Source organism: Gadus morhua, chromosome 19, assembly GCF_902167405.1.
Source record: "Gadus morhua chromosome 19, gadMor3.0, whole genome shotgun sequence".
Taxonomy (NCBI): Eukaryota; Metazoa; Chordata; class Actinopteri; order Gadiformes; family Gadidae; genus Gadus; species Gadus morhua.
In genome coordinates this window covers 12,578,987-12,599,628 of record NC_044066.1, presented here as the reverse complement: position 1 = coordinate 12,599,628, position 20,642 = coordinate 12,578,987, and the positions used below count along the sequence as shown (strand labels likewise).

Here is a 20,642-nt window from a genome sequence, read left to right as displayed (position 1 = left end):
CACAGACACACACACACACACACACACACACACACACACACACACACACACACACACACACACAATCATGTACACAGAAACCAGATATACAATCACACACACACATATCCCATGCAAAGTCAAACATCATTTCGGAGCAAAAAGATACAATGTCAAACATAATATAACATACACGCGCATACACAGACACACACACACACACACACAAAGGCAAATATAATATAATACGCACACACACAGTTCAAAGCTTGCTTCTCCTTTTGAAATATTGCACTGGGTAACAGCACGTTGAAGAGCCACACTGTTGGGGAAATAACATCAAAGATTCGCTTTGTGTGCATGTGTGTCTGTGATGTGTGTATGTGTGTGTGTATGTGTGTGCGCGTGTGTGTGTTCCATTTTAATCCATTCGGCATATGTGTGGCGTATACTGCTCATATTATATTTGACTTTGTGTCTGTAGTGTGGGAAGGAAGTTGTGTGTTTGCAGTTGCATACATTATGGTCGACTTTGTATGCAAGTGTGTGTGACATTCATTAGGTTTGTATGTATGGAAGCCTAGAAGGGCATTGTGGGTAATTGCTGTCATATTGCCCTCCCCCTTCTGCACACACAAATACACACACACACACACACACACACACACACACACACACACACACACACACACACACTAGTTAGGGTTATTGGGTGGGGTGGGGGCGGGGGTCTGCTGTAACCCTTGTGTGTGTGGATCACCGTGACGAGGGATTAAGTGTCCCAGGGTTTCGACGCCCGTCTGTCTCCGAGGGCGATCCTGTGTGGAATACAAACACACACCAGGGGGGAGGCGCCCGGCACACACCACACATGTTTAGTGGCATCTGTCTGTTGTCCTCTTATCAGGCCCTGAGCTCCTCAGCCACAGGTTGAAGAGATGTTTGGGTCCGACCCTAACCCAACCCTTAACCTAAGCCTCAGGTTGAAGAGGTGTTGGGGTCCGACCCTAACCCAACCCTAACCCTAAACCTCAGGTTGAAGAGGTGTTGGGGTCCGACCCTAACCCAACCCTAACCCTCAGGTTGAAGAGGTGTTGGGGTCCGACCCTAACCCAACCCTAACCCTAAACCTCAGGTTGAAGAGGTGTTGGGGTCCGACCCTAACCCAAACCTAACCCTCAGGTTGAAGAGGTGTTGGGGTCCGACCCTAACCCAACCCTAACCCTAAACCTCAGGTTGAAGAGGTGTTGGGGTCCGACCCTTAACCCAACCCTAACCCTCAGGTTGAAGAGGTGTTGGGGTCCGACCCTAACCCAACCCTTACCCTAAGCCTCAGGTTGAAGAGGTGTTGGGGTCCGACCCTAACCCAACCCTAACCCTAAACCTCAGGTTGAAGAGGCGTTGGGGTCCGACCCTAACCCAACCATAACCCTCAGGTTGAAGAGGTGTTGGGCTCCTGTTGTCCTCTCTCAGGCCCTGAGTTCTTCAGACACGGTAAAGGCTTAGTTATGGTTCCAGGGCGACGCAACGCAAGGGGGTTTACGGACCCATCACGTCGTTGCGGACCCTCCTTGCGGCGACGCAGAAGCAAGGGCTATGATTGGTCAGCTCACTCAAACCCTACGCAGAACCAAAACAGGTTCACGACTGCGTCGAAGCGTCTGCGTGGTCATCACGAGGCCTCAGGTTAGGCTGAAGGTTTTGGGGTACATTGGGGAACCCAGACCCTTATGACCGGGAGTCACACCCTAACCTACAAGGTTGTTCTGATGAACGTCCACGCATGTGCTGCTCACTGTCAGCATTATGACTATCAGGCACTTCATTTATATGCGTGTATTTTATTGAAACTAAGCCTTTCTTAGCCATGAGCCATGGCGGTGGGGGAGAGGGAGGGAGAGAGAGAGAGGGTGAAAACGAGAGCAGGAGAGTGAAAACAAGAGAGGGTGAGAGAGAGAGAGAGAGAGAGAGAGAGAGAGAGAGAGAGAGAGAGAGAGAGAGAGAGAGGGTTAAGACTGGTAGAGAGAGAGAAAGAGAGAGAGAGAGAGCGATAGAGCGGGGTTACCCACCCAGAGTCCCAAGGGCCCCGGCACCTTTAAAAACTACTAAAATACTAAATCAAACCAAAAGAATAATGCGCCAATTAGCCCACAGTGCAGTGCGGTACGCTGGGATCAGACAGGCTCTCAGCCTGTGCGTTTCAAGAGGTTGTATTAAACATCACACACGTTAATATGCGTTCTGGAAGTTCCCGGGAGCTCTGCGCAGACCGCAGCTTTCACACGCAGCCGTTCCTCTCGGGCATTCATCAACAGCTTTATATTTTGTACGTGTGTGCGTGTGTGTGTGTGTCTCACACCTCCCTCTGTCTCCGTTTCTCCTCCCTCTTGTTCTCTCCCATCTCCCCTCTCTCTCCTTATCCGTCTCCCTGCCTCCCACTCCTCTCCCGGCTTCTCTCTCATTCCCCTGCTCTCGCCCTCATATCTCCACCTATCTTCTCACTCCCCCCCTCTCCCACACCCTGTGTGTGTGTGTGTGTGTGTGTGTGTGTGTGTGTGTGTGTGTGTGTGTGTGTGTGTGTGTGTGTGTGTGTGTGTGTGTGTGTGTGTGTGTGTGTGTGTGTGTAATGTACTGGCTGGGAGCTCTGCTGTGCTCAAAATTCTTTATCGTCAGCCATTACTCTGTCGAACATTGCTGCTATTTGCCTCTCTGTCTGTCTGTCTGTCGGTCGGTCGGTCGGTCGGTCTGTCGGTCTAGAAGAACACATAATCATTGCGTAATAGCGCCCCCCCTCGGAGGTCGACCAGCCATGACCTCATCGGAAAACACACAAAGGCATACGCAGCCCCCCGGTCTCAACGGACCAAAAGGGTCAAGGGTCAAGCTCATTTCACTACGTCTATAATCATCAAGGCTCTTGGACTCATTCCTCACCAGCCTGCCTCGCTGTGGTGGGGCTTGGGCTCAGAGAGCAATCTGCTGGCTGCTGAAAGCCCTGGGGGTCGTGAAGGTAGAATGATGAGGTGAAATAGTGGAATATATTGGCCATATAAACAGGCATGCAGGCATAAGGTTGTGGACCGCCCCATTCTGAGCTGGTCAACACTCCAGCCTTTAAGGCACTATTTCTGAATATTCTTCTGAATACGATGCATTCAATAAAATATTTCGATGCGTTTAATTAATGACATATTATTTTATACGATGTATACTATTTTGTATACCATAAAAATACTGTCTTTGTTTGAATTGGTACATTGATGGCACCCTTGCAGCAGTGATCGCAGCAAAGTGTGTTTTTGTGTCTGTACGTATCTGTGTACGCGTGTGTGTGTGTCTGTGTGTGTGTGTGTGTGTGTGTGTGTGTGTGTGTGTGTGTGTGTGTGTGTGTGTGTGTGTGTGTGTGTGTGTGTGTGTGTGTGTGTGTAAGTGTATGTGCATTATGCATGATGCATGTGCTGCTGGTATCTTAACTTATGGAGAGGGGGGGGGGGGGTCACAAAGGACATTAAAAGAATGGCACTCAGAGGAGAGCAGCGGGGGTGTTGGGATGATGGAGTGCGTGCCTGCGTGTGTGTTTGTGCGTGCGTGCGTGCGTGCGTGCGTGTGTGTGTGTGTACTCTAATTAAAATGGAGCGGTATCCTGGCCTGCTGTGTCTTGTCATTAACAGTGAATCGCTACATGTCTCAACACTGACATACCTAATTTGATATGCTGGACGTCATTACTTGCAACAATGCCCCAATGGTAATAACAGCACATGCGTGTTTGTGTTATTTAAATGTGTATGCATTATTCATGTTTTTATAATTAAATGACAACAAGGACAAAAAACCTTTTTGTCAATCGTGAGACAGAGCTGTTTCTGAAGTCGGCCGCGGTGTTTGACACAGACTCAGAGACACTCTCAGGGTCAGGGGACGCCAGGGAGCGTTGTTCTTTTTGTGTCTATTCGTGCAAGCGTGGTTGTGTGTGTCTGTGTGTGCATGCGTGTGTGTGTTAGTGCGTGCATCTGTTCGTGAGTGCGTGTGTGTCCGTGTGTGTTAGTGCATGCGTGTGTGTTTGTGAGTGCGTGTGTTTGTGAGTGTGCGTGGGTCCTTATGTGTAAGTTGTTGTGAATTTGTCATACGACGAACAGAGTGTGCCATGATTGAACATATTTCATATTAGCTTGGTACTCGTATCGGCAAATCTTGATGCTGGTGATTATGCGGCATTGCATGCGACAATGCAGAACACAGATGGTTTCAAAGCTGGGGGAGGATTGCCGCTCAACATCTGCATCAAGGCGGGCATGAACGTAAACAGGTTGTGTGTCTTCACGTTCACCCCCCCCTCCTCTCCGTGTGACGGACACCTGTCAACCCTCAGATTTCCCTTTTCTAGTCTTTAACCAGTCCTCCTGATGTTCAGATCATCGCCACTCCCCCTCTATGGTCTGCTGTCCACCTCCAGGAGCTTCTCCCCCTCCTCCTCCTTCTCCAGGAGCTTCTCCTCCTCCACAAGGTTCTCCTCCTCCACGAGGTTCTCCTCCTTCTCTCAGGGGGTTCTCTTCTTCCTCCTCCTCCTCCTCCTTCTCCTCCTCCTCCTCCAGGAGGGGCTCTTCCTCCTCCTCCTCTTCCTCCCCCTCGAGGTTCTCCTCTTTCAGGAGGTTCTCCTTTGTGGAACCGTTCCCCCCGCGGAACTAGCTTCCGGACTCTTTGCTGCGTGTAACGCCACCATCACTGCCATCGCCGCAGCAACAACCACAGCACCAGTCCCTCATTCCCATTAAGATGAGGACAGATCCTTCAGAGAGCGGCTGGCTGCTTTTCTACTGAAGGCATGCTTGAATAATGAGAGTAAACAGTAATTACTGGGAGAACCTGCTCATTGATTACAGTCGGGGGCCTCCGGGGAATCACCAGGAGAAGAGAGAGAGGAGATCTCCAGGTGCTGACACACCACAGGTCCAAAGCTCCCCTGGGCCGCGGTGGTGGCGTGTGGAGCGTGTGGCGTCTCTACGCCGTCTCTCGTGGGGGGGGGGGTATCGTCTCCCCAGTGGCGCGCTGGGCAGAGCCTCCGCGATGCACCTCCACGGCGCACTGGGCTGTTCTTTCTCCATTTGTTTCCTTTCGGAGGCTGACGATGAATCTCTGCTTGGAGGGGCTTGCTGGTGAATTATGCATGTGGTATAGATCTTTGCTCGGCTCGGCAGAAGGTGAGGACCAGCGTTCCAACGCGGTCACGTTAGCGAGGGGGCTGCAGGCGACGCCGATCAGCAGCCGGCTCCCCAGAGCAAGGCGCCGTCTTCTGGGGGGGCGAGCCACGAGGAAGGCGTCCTATTGTCCAAAGCGACCCCACGGCCCCTTTGAGGAGCGGGCCGAGAAAAGGCCCTGGTTCCTCAGGTGAATGTCAGACCAGGAGGAGCGTGTATAATGTGTGTAGTGTGTGAAGTTTGTGTGTAGTGTGTGTGTGGGTGTAGTGTGTGAGGTGTGTGTGTGTGTAGTGTAGTGTGTGTAGTGTGTGTAGTGTGGCTGTGAAGTGTGTGTAGTGTGTGTGTGTGTAGTGTGTGCAGTGTGTGTAGTGTGTGTAGTGTGTGTGTGAAGTGTGTGTAGTGTGTGTAGTGTGAGTAGTATGTGTAATGTGTGTGTGAAGTGTGTTGTAGACTGTGTAGTGTGTGTGTAGTTTTTGTAGTGTGTGTGTGTGTGTGTGTGTGAAGTGTGTGTAGTGTGTGTAATGCACACTCTGAGCACACACACTAAGTCACTTGCTCCGAAGGTTATCTCCCAGCGCTCAGGCACTTTCTCTAAATCCTCTTCATCCAACAGAGGACTTTTATTTTGTGCTCCCGCGGCGAGCCGCCACTTCATCTCATTTGTTCTCCAACAGGTCAGAGTGTCCCCCTCTGGGTTTGGATCAGATGACAGTCAGCGCAGTGCCGTGTTGGAGAGGGCTTGTATTCATAAAGAGATACATCTTATCAGCTCGCTTTTTTCCGGTTGGGTTTGAATTCAATCCATTTTCTATTGCATATATTTTTAGGTAATAAAAAGGATAGGTAGCAGGTCATATGTTTGGAATCGTTGAGTGCAGTTGCCTAGCGACAGCCAAAAGAAACCTAACCTAACCCCCTCCGGGCTGAAGCCCCAATCCGAACCCTAACCCTAACCCGATTAAACTTGGTAACCCTATTAAACTTGGTTCCCCAAACTTGGGTTTGGGGAACACATACAGAAGTTATCTATATATATAATATATAGATGGATATATTAGGGCTATATTAAAGTAGGGGGGTAAGGTGTATGGTGTATGTGCAGAAGCTTTATGCAGTTGATCAAGAGGCCCCCACCTGCTTGAAGGATATGTATCATTGTGACGCACTGATCTCATTATTTATCCCGGTAGTCAGCTCGTAACCTAAAGTATGCCCCTGAACTCGAAGTACGTTCATAAGCTTTCCGTGGGGCAGCACAATCTCACCTATCGAGGGTGTTAGGTGAGAGGTACTCACCGCAGGTCCACAGCCACCGTAGGCGAACAGCTCTCTCTCAGCGACACCCCGCACCGGCACCTGGTCCCGGTGGGGTGAACCGCCGGTCCAGTTAGTCCCACCGTGTATTTGCAACCAAAAGATTCTCCCATAGAGGTGTCTCCAAGAGCATCGTGTGTCCCTCGGGTTAGGTTCAATCTCTCCGAGTCTCACCTGCAGAACACCTTCCCAGACTCTCTACCTAGAGCGTCACTTCCTGGGTCTCCCTGTAGCCTCAGCTGTGGCTATTTACCGCTAACGAGCACCTCAACACCGCCCCCTCTGTGTGATGTCATTACTGAGCCTAACCATGGGCACACTAGAACTAACCTTATTCCTAGTATCCTAACAATCGTAGTTCACTCTTTATCTATAGAAGGAAAGAAAGGATAGAAGGTTCTCTGTCGTGTTCTCTGGGTTCTCTGTCGTGTTCTCGGGGTTCTCTGTCGTGTTCTCGGGGTTCTCTGTCGTGTTCTCGGGGTTCTCTGTCGTGTTCTCGGGGTTCTCTGTCGTGTTCTCGGGGTTCTCTGTCGTGTTCTCGGGGTTCTCTGTCGTGTTCTCTGGGTTCTCTGTCATGTTCTCAGAGTTCTCTGTTGTGTTCTCAGGAGGGGAGGCTGTAGAGGTCCCGCGCTGAGGAGAGGAGGAAGAGGAGGAAGAGCAGGAGGAGGAGGAGGAAGAGGAGCTCAGGGGCCGCTCACACCTGGATGCCCCTGTGGTCGCAGCGCTGCTATGAGGACAGGTACGTCCTCGTGTGTGTGTGTGTGTGTGTGTGTGTGTGTGTGTGTGTGTGTGTGTGTGTGTGTGTGTGTGTGTGTGTGTGTGTGTGTGTGTGTGTGTGTGTGTGTGTGTGTGTGTGTGTGTGTGATCTTCCATCCCCAGTGATCCAGTAAAGCAGACACACGCACAGGCATGCACACGCCATTGTGTGTGCACACAGTTGCACACAAGCTGCCAGGGTCACTCCAAATAACATCATTCCTGGGTTACTTCTTGATAGAATCGAGGAGAGTTAAAGAGAGTCAGGGAGAGTGAAAGAGGGCGAGAGAGGGCGAGACGCACAGCGAGACAGAGAGAGATGATGTCACCGTGGTTGTTGTTACATGGTCAGGAAGGCAGAGGAATCAATGTGTGTTCTCATGAAGGGGGTGGTCTTTCTGTGTGTGTGTGTGTGTGTGTGTGTGTGTGTGTGTGTGTGTGTGTGTGTGTGTGTGTGTGTGTGTGTGTGTGTGTGTGTGTGTGTGTGTGTGTGTGTGTGTGTGAGAGAGAGGGGGGGAGAGCAAGAGAGGGAGTGGCTGAGAGAATGGGGGAGAGAGAGAGAGAGAGAGAGAGAGAGAGAGAGAGAGAGAGAGAGAGAGAGAGAGAGAGAGAGAGAGGGAGAGAGAGAGACAGAGGGAGAACAAGGGAAATGTATGTAGGCTGTGATGAAAATAAATCATATATTATTATTAAGATAAATGGTCGACAGCAGGGAGAGACAGAAAGAGAGAGAGACCCAGAGACGGTGGAGGTGTGTTGACAGTCATGCAGTCAGACCCCTGCGCTGCTGTGATACCCTACCGCTGAATAATTCACGTCCTCCGATTGGACGTTACGACGGCTCGCGGCATGGGTTGCAGACTGTTAGCCAGAGCTAATTCTCAGAAACACAACAGCCACAGGACTCCTCCATCGCCCTGTCACTTTAAATGTCTGGATGAATGACGGGAGTCAAAGACATCAGCAGGTCCCTCTGGGGCCCCCAGCAGCCTTGTGGGAGCCGTGGGTCACTCTGGGGCCCCCACCGCCCCTTGGGAGACACGAGTCCCTATGGGGCTCCCATTGCAGGTCGCTCTGGAGCCCCCACTGCGGGTCGCTCTAGGGCCCCCACTGCGGGCCCCCATCGCCCCGTGGGAGACGCGGGTCCCTCTGGGGCCCCCCCTGCGGGTCGCTCTGGGGCCCCCCCTGCGGGTCGCTCTGGGGCCCCCACTGCAGGTCCATCTTGGGCCCCCCATCGCCCCGTGGGAGACGCGGGTCCCTCTGGGGCCCCCCCTGCGGGTCGCTCTGGGGCCCCCCCTGCGGGTCGCTCTGGGGCCCCCACTGCAGGTCCATCTTGGGCCCCCCATCGCCCCGTGAGAGACGCGGGTCCCCCCAGGAAAGAAGGAGGCCCGCTAAATCGTCGGTCGGAGCCGGCGTCTGACATTTGCAGTTTTCTTTCGTCGAGGAGAGAGCGTCCTGATGCATCCTGTTTGATTTATGTGTGACATCACGGGGCGATCAGATGGCTGAGCATGGCTGATGGATGGCCGGTGAGCTGGAGATAAGAGACTATCCTTTCTTGCTCTTCTTGGGTCTCCTCTATCTGGTTCTCCTTGGGGTCCGTGGGGGCAACGGCGTCCGAAAGAAATGGAAGGGATTTCTATTTTTACATCCAAGACCTTGAATGTGTGTTACTTTGTGGATCCCATTACCTGTGGATTGGGGGATTGCGTCTGGAAGATATACAAGCTAGTCAACGGCACTCTGTGTGCATGCGTGTGTGTGCGTGTGTGTGTTTATTCCTGGCTTGGTGTACACTAGGGCTTCCCTTAGGTCCTCATTGTGACGCATGAAAGATTGATGATCTTGTTTGTGTTGAGAAGAGCAGAATGTGGCCCACACCTACAGTCCTTATAACACTTATAACATCAGTCTACTAAATGAGTAAAGGTTGCTTCAGCCGAGCCACCAACTCTTAAAAATAGACCCGGCTATCGCGGCTGCAATCAAAAAATGAAATGCCCTGCAAAAGGTAATTTATCAAAGAAATCCTGGCTAATCCGCTGAAGGCTTCCTGACGTCCGTCCGACACACGACCTCATTATGGACTCAAATTACTTCACAAAGTATTGACTTCCCCTCCTTGCTCCTTGCTTTATTAATCCCCCTTTAATCCCCGCTAAACGACGTCCCTCGTGGTTAAGAGTAATGCCGCCCGTGACTCGGGGACGAAGGGTGATGAGGAGGAGGAGGGGGGTTGAGGAGGAGGAGGAGGGTGATGAGGAGGAGTTCGATCGATTCACGCTGAACCCGGAGTCCCTTTAATAGTGAGGAGAGAAACAGCTGTCCATCAGATGGAGTCACATGACGTGTACACCGTTATGTTGACATGTGTTATGTCCGTTTGCATTGCCAATGCATGTACAAAGTAAAATAAGATTCATGAATACAATATTAAGAAAATGTCAGTCGAGGGAGAACAATTAAGACATGATATGCAGCTTAAAAGAATGCAAGCTCAGACATTTCTCTACTGAATCTTTCTTTCTTCATCTCGAATTCCATCCCTTTCGTTTTTTTAATTGTCCCTCTCTCATTCTCCTTATAAGTCTGATGGTCTATAAATACATGCATGCACATAAATCTATCTATATCTATCTATCAGGTATACAGTAGGAGAGACAGAGGGGAAGAGATCTAAGTGAGCTGAGCCAACATGGCGGTGGGGGATGAGAGAGAGAGCAAGTCTGTAGCCTACTGTATGCGGGGCTCGCTCGCCGCACGGTGACTAATACCTGGTCGCTCCCAGTGGACGTTCTGATGTAAATGTCAACATCTCTGTTGTGATGAGAATGAATGCCATCCCACATGGGGGAGACACAGGTGACCTGGAAGGCACAGAGCGGTCTACTTGGTTTAGTTATCATTAAAACAATTCTGATTATCGTAAATTTCAGAAAAGTTTTCTTCCTGAAAGTGTTCCCCCAGAAATCTATGTTGTTTTCTGTTGAAAGCGAGAGGCAGTCGAAGCAGACTTCCACTGTTACCCACCCACTGTGTAATTCCACCCAGCCTTTGAAGCCTCCAGTTCCATGGGCTTCAGCCAGGGTATACGCAGCCAAGAGCGTGGGCTTCTTCAAACAACACCTCAGCTACCATTACTAGCCTCCTTTAGCCCTGATTCATCCAAAGAGACTTACTTGTGAATTCGTCTTTTTCAGTAGCGGACAATATCAGTCTGGCTGACAAACCATCGTAGCCTTCCTTCCTAGCTCCACTAAAACATCCCGTACCAATAATGTTTGGCACATTGACTTCATACTAATTCTGCAGGAGAGTATTCAGCGTAAGAGCGCTTGCCACAAAGGTAAACATAAAGCCCTTTTGTCTTTTGGATTCGTTGTGCGTCCGTCAGAACGGAGTTGTAGTGGAATAAATAACACTGACTCGTAATACAGGTATTTTTACAAAATGTCTAAAGACCAAAAGTGTGTACATGCAAATGCTCACGTTTGGTGAAGCCTGTAGAGACGGTTCATTGATCTCCAGTACTGCGGCTGTCCGTTGACGAGCAGCTGGAGGAAGACCTCTTCTCCAGAGATAAGGCTTTGGAAATGGGGATCCAACCCAGTCCCCTTTTGGCTGGGAGTTCAAACATCCTAACTGCTAAAGACAATTCACAATCTGGTGAATCATTTCCAAAATGTGCACTTGTTCCATAATGCTCTGTGAAGCTCGCAAAGTCCTGGAAACTCTGGCAGAATCAGCGAACAGATGAGGTTCAAGTAGGGAGAGGTGCAGCTGCCTTGAGTGTGTGTGTGCGTATGTGCGCACGTGTGAGTGTGTGTGTGCGTATGTGCGCACGTGTGAGTGTGTGTGTGTGTGTGTGTGTGTGTAAATGGCCACCAGGGAAAGGACATGGAAGTAATAGATATGAAGCCATGAATTTTTAAAAGCGCTTCCTTGTGTTGAAAAGTTTCACGATTTGTCTCGCGTGTAACTGAGTGACGGGGAAAATTATGGGGGTATTATCATTCCAAGAATCTAATTTTAACAACCATGAGCCAGCGATGGCATCGGGACGACTATGGCTACAGGTTTAGAAATAATGAAGTAAAGGATTTGGAGGGATCTGCAGGAATCAGATCATTAGGCAGCAGCTGTTCATGGAAACAGATGACACGTCTTTTGGGGAAATTACAAAATCTGTTAAATTAGCCATCTTCATCGTAATACAGTCTTCGACAGTTAGAAATTTGATGTGCGACTTTATATTATACTCACTAAAACCACACAGTCCAACGGACTGTAAATAACGTATATTGTACGTTATGTACATTGTTAACACTGGCTTGTAGAAGATAGAAGCTTTATTTATCTATATATAATACAGTACAAAATAATAATAAATAAATAACAACAATAACTGTATAATAGCTGTACAACTGTAAATGTGACACTGACAACAAACTCACAATTCTTATGCCTTGTCTGCATATTGTGGCGTTTTAAATCTTTACTCTTTACTCGCCTTAGTTGATTTCCATAGCTGTTGACATCTTACTCCAATACTTGAATCTATAACATAACCTTGTGAATGTTCCTGGCAATAGGCACTTCAAATGCACTTAAAAGCCGCACGAAACACTCAAACTGAAAGATCCTTTATCCCCCTGTCACACACCAGTTTCTTCTAAACCTTGAAATAATGGTCACCCCACGGGAACCACACAATGAGATGCATTCGTTGAGTCCTAAAGGATTCACTGCAAGACGGGCGTGGGACAACCAGTCAAAGGTCTACAGTGATGGGGACAGTGAACGCTCTGGACCAATAGCAGGGAATAGTTCAGCAGAGACCAATCACAGAAGCCCTGAGCTTGCACCTGCCCTTTCTCCGTCCCTGATGGATAGCGCCGGTGGTCGTTGTGCCTGCAGGGTCAGTGATAGAGCGGCCTCATGAATGTGCTCAGAGCACAAGTGATATTCTCTTCATAAACTGTACTTGTGTGCATGTGTGTCCCACACACACACAACCAGAAATTCCCACACACGTATCCCCCACTTTGCAGAGGGTGTAGAATGAAAGCAGACCCTCCCACCCTCCGCCCCCCCCTTCCCCGCGGCCAGCCATACAATTCAACCACAAAAGGGAGGCAAGGCAAGGCAACTTTATTTATAGAACACTTTTCATACACGAGGCAGACTCAAAGTGCCTGGTCACATACAATACAGCTTCTAAGCAATGGGGGGGGGGGGGGGGGGTCTTATCCTTAGAGTCGGTCACCGTGATGGAAGTGGGAAGGGAGGTGGTGAAGACTCCAACCGGAAGACCAGCGATTCAAACCCTCGTCCTCCTCCTTCCTCTCCTCCTCCCTCTCCTCCTCCTCCCCCTCCCTCTCCTCCTCCTCTCTCTCCTCCTCCTCCTCCTGCCTCTCCTCCTCCTCCCTCTCCTCCTCCTTATCACTGTCGTCATAGCGATGGCATTCTGATGGCTGCTTTCGTCAAACTGGGCGCCAGGTGGACTCTAATCACTTCCTGCTGTCGGGGGAGAAAATAGCCTCTTTCCTCTGCGTCCAAACTTCCCGAGAGCACTTCCTGCCAAATCCTGTTCTTTTCCCTCATGTTCTGTTTTTGGACAGTACCCCAGAGACCAGGAGAGAGGCTGTGTGGGTACCACTCTCCAGCCGTCAGTAACACTGAGACCAGGAGAGAGGCTGTGGGCACCACTCTCCAGTAACACTGAGACCAGGAGAGAGGCTGTGGGTACCACTCTCCAGTAACACTGAGACCAGGAGAGAGGCTGTGGGTACCACTCTCCAGTAACACTGAGACCAGGAGAGAGGCTGTGGGCCCCACTCTCCAGTAACACTGAGACCAGGAGAGAGGCTGTGGGCACCACTCTCCAGTAACACTGAGAACAGGAGAGAGGCTGTGGGCACCACTCTCCAGTAACACTGAGACCAGGAGAGAGGCTGTGGGTACCACTCTCAAGTAACACTGAGACCAGGAGAGAGGCTGTGGGCACCACTCTCCAGTAACACTGAGACCAGGAGAGAGGCTGTGTGGGCACCACTCTCCAGTAACACTGAGACCAGGAGAGAGGCTGTGTGGGCACCACTCTCCAGTAACACTGAGACCAGGAGAGAGGCTGTGGGTACCACTCTCCAGTAACACTGAGACCAGGAGAGAGGCTGTGTGGGTACCACTCTCCAGTAACACTGAGACCAGGAGAGAGGCTGTGTGGGCACCACTCTCCAGTAACACTGAGACCAGGAGAGAGGCTGTGGGCACCACTCTCCAGTAACACTGAGACCAGGAGAGAGGCTGTGTGGGCACCACTCTCCAGTAACACTGAGACCAGGAGAGAGGCTGTGGGTACCACTCTCCAGTAACACTGAGACCAGGAGAGAGGCTGTGTGGGCACCACTCTCCAGTAACACTGAGACCAGGAGAGAGGCTGTGTGGGCACCACTCTCCAGTAACACTGAGACCAGGAGAGAGGCTGTGGGCACCACTCTCCAGTAACACTGAGACCAGGAGAGAGGCTGTGGGCACCACTCTCCAGCCGTCAGTAACACTGAGACCAGGGGAGAGGCTGTGGGCACCAGTCTGCAGCGTTCAGGAGGTTATTAGACCCGGCCACGCCCACTTCCTCGGGCTGCTGCTTCCCTTCGCCCTTCAGCTCCCTGCCGCTGCGGCGGCGCTAATTACTTTCATTAATCAGAAAAGAAAGGGAAAGACTGGAAAAAAGGAAAACGGGGAAAGGGGCGAGAGCAGGAGAAGGATGTCTGTAATGAAACTGATGCAGAACCTCTCTCTCTCTCTCTCTCTCTCTCTCTCTCTCTCTCTCTCTCTCTCTCTCTCTCTCTCTCTCTCTCTCTCTCTCTCTCTCTCTCTCTCTCTCTCTCTCTCTCTCTCTCTCTCTCTCTCTCTCTCTCTCTCTCTCTCTCTCTCTCTCTCTCTAGATAGAAGCTAATGATGCTAATCTGCTAATGGCCTGCCTCCTACATCACCCCGCAACCCGCCCAATAGAGGCTCTGATCTGATTAGAGTCTGCATTCAGCTGGACAGACAGACAGACAGACAAACAGACAGACAGAGACGTGGGGAGTAATGTGAACAGCGGTGAGAACGACAGCGGATGAGAGAGACGGAAAGAGGTGAGAGAAAGGAAGGAGACAAAGAAAGAGAAAGAGGAGTTCATGATACGATCTAATGAGAGGAACAAAGAGGGACAGAAAAGAAGGAGGCAACCAAGAGAGAGAGACAATGACTAATACCAGCTAATATATGTGTGAGAGAGAGAGAGAGAGAGAGAGAGAGAGAGAGAGAGAGAGAGAGAGAGAGAGAGAGAGAGAGAGAGAGAGAGAGAGAGAGAGAGAGAGAGAGAGAGAGAGAGAGAGAGAGAGAGAGGGATGTTGCCTAATAGAGTTGAAGAGAGATGGGAGACAGAGAGAGGCCTTAATGAGGGAGAGAGAGAGAAAGCCTAATGCATCTGTCTTACTCTCCACTGGGAGATAGAGAGAGAGACAGGTGGAGAGCAGACAGGCTGATATTGTGTGTTTACGGTGAAGGCTTCACCGAACACAGTCCTGTATTGAGTGGCATGTGACTGGGGTTCAGTACTAACACTCCCTTAAAGACAAGGGGGTCAGTACTAACACTCCAACGGAGAGGGCTAACAGACTGCAGTGGTCGTACGCCATCGTTGGTCTCATTTAAAAGAGTAAATAAAGAAATAAGAAATCAATGATCTCTACCGAGATACAATGTTTGATTGATGCGGACTCCTGTGCGTGTGTGCGTTTGTGTGTGCGTGCGTGTGTCTCACTAAAAGGGGAGTCTGGGGAAATCAGGAACATGGACTGGAGAAGAGAGTAAACAAACAAAAGCAGTAAACCACACACACACACACACACACACACACACGTTTAAGCATCATTTAGTCTCTATCACCCAACTCAAATTAAATATCTACTTTAGCAGCAGAGCTCCTTCCCCCCCATGCTAGTTAGGAAAGACACAGGAAATAGAGTCAGACAGGTCATTAAGGAGCAGGAAGGGGTTATACAGTACAGGGACAGGTCCTAAAGGAGCAGGTAGGGGTTATACAGTACAGAGACAGGTCATTAAGGTGCAGGTAGGGGTCAGACAGTACAGAAACATGTCTAAACATGAAATGATTAGATGATATTTAAAGTTTGTCGTCACAACATGTTTTCAGCTGTAGGGAAAGTTTGGGTTGATTTGATTTTGGATGGTGAAATAACTAATTAACAGAATTTAATTATAAGAGATTTCATCATTTTACGCATGAAAGAGATTTTCAAATGCTAACTTCTTAACGTCAGCTTGTCGTATCCGATTACACTACTTCATGCCACATGCGAGACCATTCAAAGATGGATGATACAGAGAGACACACACACACACACACACACAAAGATCTGTGCTGGGCTGGTAATACAATCAATTCATGACAAACTATGCAAGTTGGTCATGCTTTGCAACTGATTAACCAATAATGAATGCCTAGTTACTGCTTTGGGTACATTTCACTAATGTATACATATATTTATTCATGAGTATTGGCTTTTCAAACGTTTTGATTCATGAACAGTGGTCCATTAATCAATTAGTCGCAGACTGTCGACTGCAGAGTGTATTGAGCTGCCCACCCAGCATGGATTACGGTGCCACAGTAGAAGAGGATGAATCTTCTCATGGTATCACCACTGGGTTGGTCTGTTTTAGGGGGAGGCTGGTCAGGCCCTTACATTTGACACAAGACAAAAGGATTGATCGATCAATCTCTCTTTTTATTCATTCCACTAAGGTCAAGCTGATCGTCCTTCGCAAAATGTTTTCAAAGAACCTCCTAGTCTTTCCCCAACAACACAGAGTCGCTTTCCAGCAGACGTTTAGCTTTAGAGATATATATATATATATATATATATATATATATATATATATATATATATATATATATATATACTGGTCGGCCATGGAGTGACATTCAACAGAGACAGCAGCTGTTCATCTTCCCCAAGTTCATATCTCTCTCTCTCTCTCTCTCCCCCCCCCTCTCTCTCTCCCCCCCCCTCTCTCTCTCCCCCCCTCTCTCTCTCTCGCTCTCTCTCTCTCTCTGACTGACACTATGATTACTCTTTAATCATGGGCAAAGACAGAAATCTAATCTCCACACAAGGGCCCTGCTCAACCATTCAATCTGGTTAGACCCCCTAATTTACACTTATCCAAACCGACAGTGGATTCATATGTCTGTATGGAGGGTTAGGGTGGGGGTCTGTATGGAGGGGTAGGGTGGGGGTCTGTATGGAGGGCTAGGGTGGGGGTCTCGTGTTAGTGGACGCCCACAGGTTAGGCTGTGGACGTCGGTTCCCTTTGGCTCCCACACCCTAGCACACAACACCCTCCTACCCTCTAAATATAACCTCCTAAAATACACCCCTTACCCCTTCCCCTTACCCCTCCCCCTTGTTTTGAAGGGGTAAGGTTAAGGGGTAAGGGCCTAAGGCCCAATCCCATTTCTACCCCTTACGCCTTCCCCTTACGCCTTCCCCTTCCCCCTTCCCCTTACGCCTTCCCCTTACCCCTTCCCCTTACCCCTTCAAAACAAGGGGGAGGGGTAAGGGGAAGGGGTAAGGGGTAGAAATGGGATTGGGCCACTATGTGCTCCTACTCAGAGGCAGATAGCGACAGAACAGCTCGGAAGCATCGAGAGATGGCTTGGTTATCACGTTGTGTGTCTGTCGTGTGTCATGGGCCAGCGTTGTTATCACGTTGCGTGTCTGTTGTGCGTCATGGGCCAGCGATGTTATCACGTTGTGTGTCTGTTGTGGGCCATCAGTGAAGCAGGTCCCCAGCGATATGGTCAGGGTTAGGGTTAGGTAAGAGTGTCAGGAGTTGTTAGTAGGGCATCCCACGGCCTCTCACGTGTTCCTGCAGCTCAGTGAATTCATTGTGTAAAAACCAACGGAACCATGCGGGTAGTTTGTATCCTCCTCAGACAAAGGTGGGGCTATTAAACCCTTGGTCTAACCAGTTCTAACCAGTGCTAATCCTAACCCGATTAAAGCCTTGGACCACTTTTGTACGCCTCACTAACCTGGATAGTTTCAATCAAATGCTTTTCAACCCTAACCCTAACAAGGGACCGCCTTCCATTCCGACATACCGCCACTCCGACATTGACGTCTAAATGTCGGAGTGGCGGCACATGCCCCCCACTAGGAATGGGGGCTTGTCGGAAGGGCAGCATGTAACCACCCTCACCAGTGCTAACCCTAACCAGTGCTAACCTTAACCCCACGTGTCCAGCTGTTTAATTAAGTTAGCGGTTTTAAGCTCAGCTTAACAAACAGTGGGCCTGGCTCCGGTTCCATTCGTGACCCCCGGATGACATCGCGTCACCGCACGTCAACCGAGCGCAAACAGGAAGTGAGAGGATGACCCGCGGCCCGGCTCCCGGTCCTGATGCTGATGCCAACAGCGAGTTGACACTACCCATGATGCATCAGAACGGGGTCATTCCCTCGAGGGTTAATTACGGGGAGACATATCAAATAAATCACCCAGCATCCAGCAAAAAATGTTTGTACGCATGCAGTGAGATGTGAGGGAAATGGGCTAATCCATCCTTAAGATAAATGTAATAATAGGAATTAAGTACCTTATCCACTGACTTATAGTTCAGATGGGGGACGTAGATGAAATGAAAGGAGGAGAAATGTGACTGACATGGATCCAATTTGTGTGACACATGCTGCTGTGGAGTTTCCCTCAAGCACTGGCAACACCAAGCGCTGTGTTAACAGACAAAATGGAGCTCAGCATATGGCCCTCTGAACGCAGGAAGTTTGCCTCGGGCCGTATTACACAAAAATTGACCAATTAATAAGCATGTAGTTGACGGAGCAATGGCAGGAGCAATCCCCCCCCCCCCCCCCCCGACAAACAAATGTAACCCCCAGCCGGCTCTCCCTCACTCCCACCAGTGTCAGGCCTCTAAGAGAAAAAATGTAGCTGGAAGGCATACATGTCTGGTTGACTCGGTCATGTGGCGGTGTTTTGACGGGAAGCTAGGAGGCTTGGGGCGCTGCATGCTAATGGCACGTTCAGGAAACACCGATTATCCTCCTGGTAGCGGAAGGGAGAGAGAGAGATGGAACCCATCACCCTATTCGCCCTGTCGCTCAACCCCTATGAGCCCTATCCCTAACCCTTCATATGCTGAGGTTGAGGTCTGGGCTTTGTGTTACGATGCTAGACCTATCGTACTCGTTGTGACCCGGGTAGTCAACCCGCAACCTAATGTCTGTCCCTGCGTGGCGCGTTGAACTTGAAGTATGCTCCTAAACTTTCCCTGGCCGAGTGCAATCGTACCTATCGAGGGGGTTAGGTGAGAGGTACTCACCGCAGGTCCACAGCCACCGTCAGCGAAAAGCTCTCTCTCCGTGACACACACACACACACCGGCACCTGGTCCCGTTGGGGTAAACCGTCAGTGCAGTTGACTGCTGGAGTCAAGACCAGCGCCTTGACTCCAGTCCTTCAGGTACACCATGTATTTACAACCAAAAAGTTATATCATAGCAGTGTCATGAAAAAATCTGTGCGCGGTGTTAATCCTACAAGTCTCACCCCCAGATCCACCACCGGAGACCCTGAACTCATAGTCTCACTTCCTGAGACTCACCTGCAGCCTCAGCTGTTGCTATTCAGCGCCTCAACTTTGCCCCCGCTGTGTGATATCAGTACTGACCATAACCAGAAGCACACTAAGCTCTATACCTAATCGTAACAGTCAGCTAACCTGAACCTTAACCCTAACCCTTCACCCTATGAGCAGGAGAGGTCTGGGCTTTGTAACCCTAACCATAACCATGTTGTTGTATGTTTGGGCACAAAATCAACGCTCGGACCAAAACCAGTACTCCTTGTGTTTCCCAAATAACAATATTCCCATTTAAAGTCTGGTCTGCTTTTTTTAGAAAACGAGAAAAAATAAAGTTCTGTGTCGACGTCTAAACATAACATCATCCTTAACAAAACTACTCAAATGAGTGAAGTGCAGAAAAGGATGTTAAAGTGTTTCGTACACACACCATGTAATGGATGAGTAAAAAATAAGTTTGAACATTAATTAGTTGCTTTTCACTACTTTTCTACGCTTTCGCTGTAGTGACCTAAACGGAAATAGGCCCTAAACAATTACGACTTCAACAATAAAGAGTAAGTATCCATTGAAACAAAACTATCAGCATTTTAATGGGTAAATACCGCCAATTAGACTATTTTGTCAAAACCAGAGCTAAAAATATCTTGAGATGAAGGCAGACAAAATAAAAAGGGCTCCACTAAAAGTCGCCCCCTCCTGTGAGGAATGAGCAAAGCTTTCTATCAAAGCCGCTGCTAATAATTTCATGCATGGCTCAGCTATACGGGATCTGTCAAGCGTTAATCTATAGTGAATCTTTGCCACAAGTCACGGTGGGGAAGACAGTGACAAGGGAATCAAGCGGAAAAGCCACACAAGCGAGTTTTGGCGAAATTGGCCTGTCTCTGTAACAAGCTCGCTTGACAGGCCATTGCGTCTTCACCGCTTTCCGCCATTGCATTTGATATTGGGACAGAGATTGATTTTGGTGGATTACCATCACACTCTTGTGTGATGGTTGGAGGCTGGGACTGTGAGGATACTGATGCAGCCCTAAGTAACAACACAGTGATACAGGGTTAACATTAGTAAAGTAATTATCAGTATTGTATAGCATTAGCATTAGCAAGGGGTTAGTGTTAGCCCTAACCCTATTAAATAATGTATCAAAGAATACCTCAGGTAACACTGTTGCTTTAGGATTACTATAGTATAACTATTGCTAGACCATTAATTAACTGTTCATTAACTGAATCAACTAATATTAAAGGTTAAGGAATGTACTCTTATCGTAAAGATTTGCCATCTCTTTATTAGGGTACGGGTTAACCCTAACCCTTATGTCCACAGCCCGACCTCTGAGATGCCTGATGCCTCCTGCTCATTGAATCATCTAAATTCAATTTGAGTTAGGGTTAGGGTAAGTAAAAAAAAAGATAAAGGAACAGATATTCTATACCTTTGAGGCATAGAATACCTAGAATAATAGATTAAGGTTGAGAGCTTTAGTATTTGGAGAAAATGTGTCGTGTGCGAAAATGCGTGTGTTGAGTAAACAATCAAAATGCCTTGTAAAGTCCTCCAGGCCTGGGCTCGTATTCTCTCCAATGATCCAACGAAAGATTGTTTTCTCTGGAGAGTCTCAGAGTTCAGAGAGAGCGAGCCGGTCGACTTGGTTTGAATTGGGCTCTTCAAGATGTGACCATGCACATTACACAGAGTCTAAAAGAGCA

General features: G+C 49.2%; 1 protein-coding gene across 1 annotated transcript in view; it reads left to right on the top strand.

Annotated features, from left to right (window-relative positions):
- The window catches only part of chrm2a (cholinergic receptor, muscarinic 2a), a 51,820-nt gene that overhangs the window by 19,749 nt on the left and 11,429 nt on the right, over window positions 1-20,642 (top strand). Inside the window, exon 2 of the mRNA XM_030342130.1 lies at window positions 7,097-7,230. The gene's annotated coding sequence lies outside the window, so the exon portion shown is untranslated. The remainder of the gene's footprint in view (window positions 1-7,096; window positions 7,231-20,642) is intronic.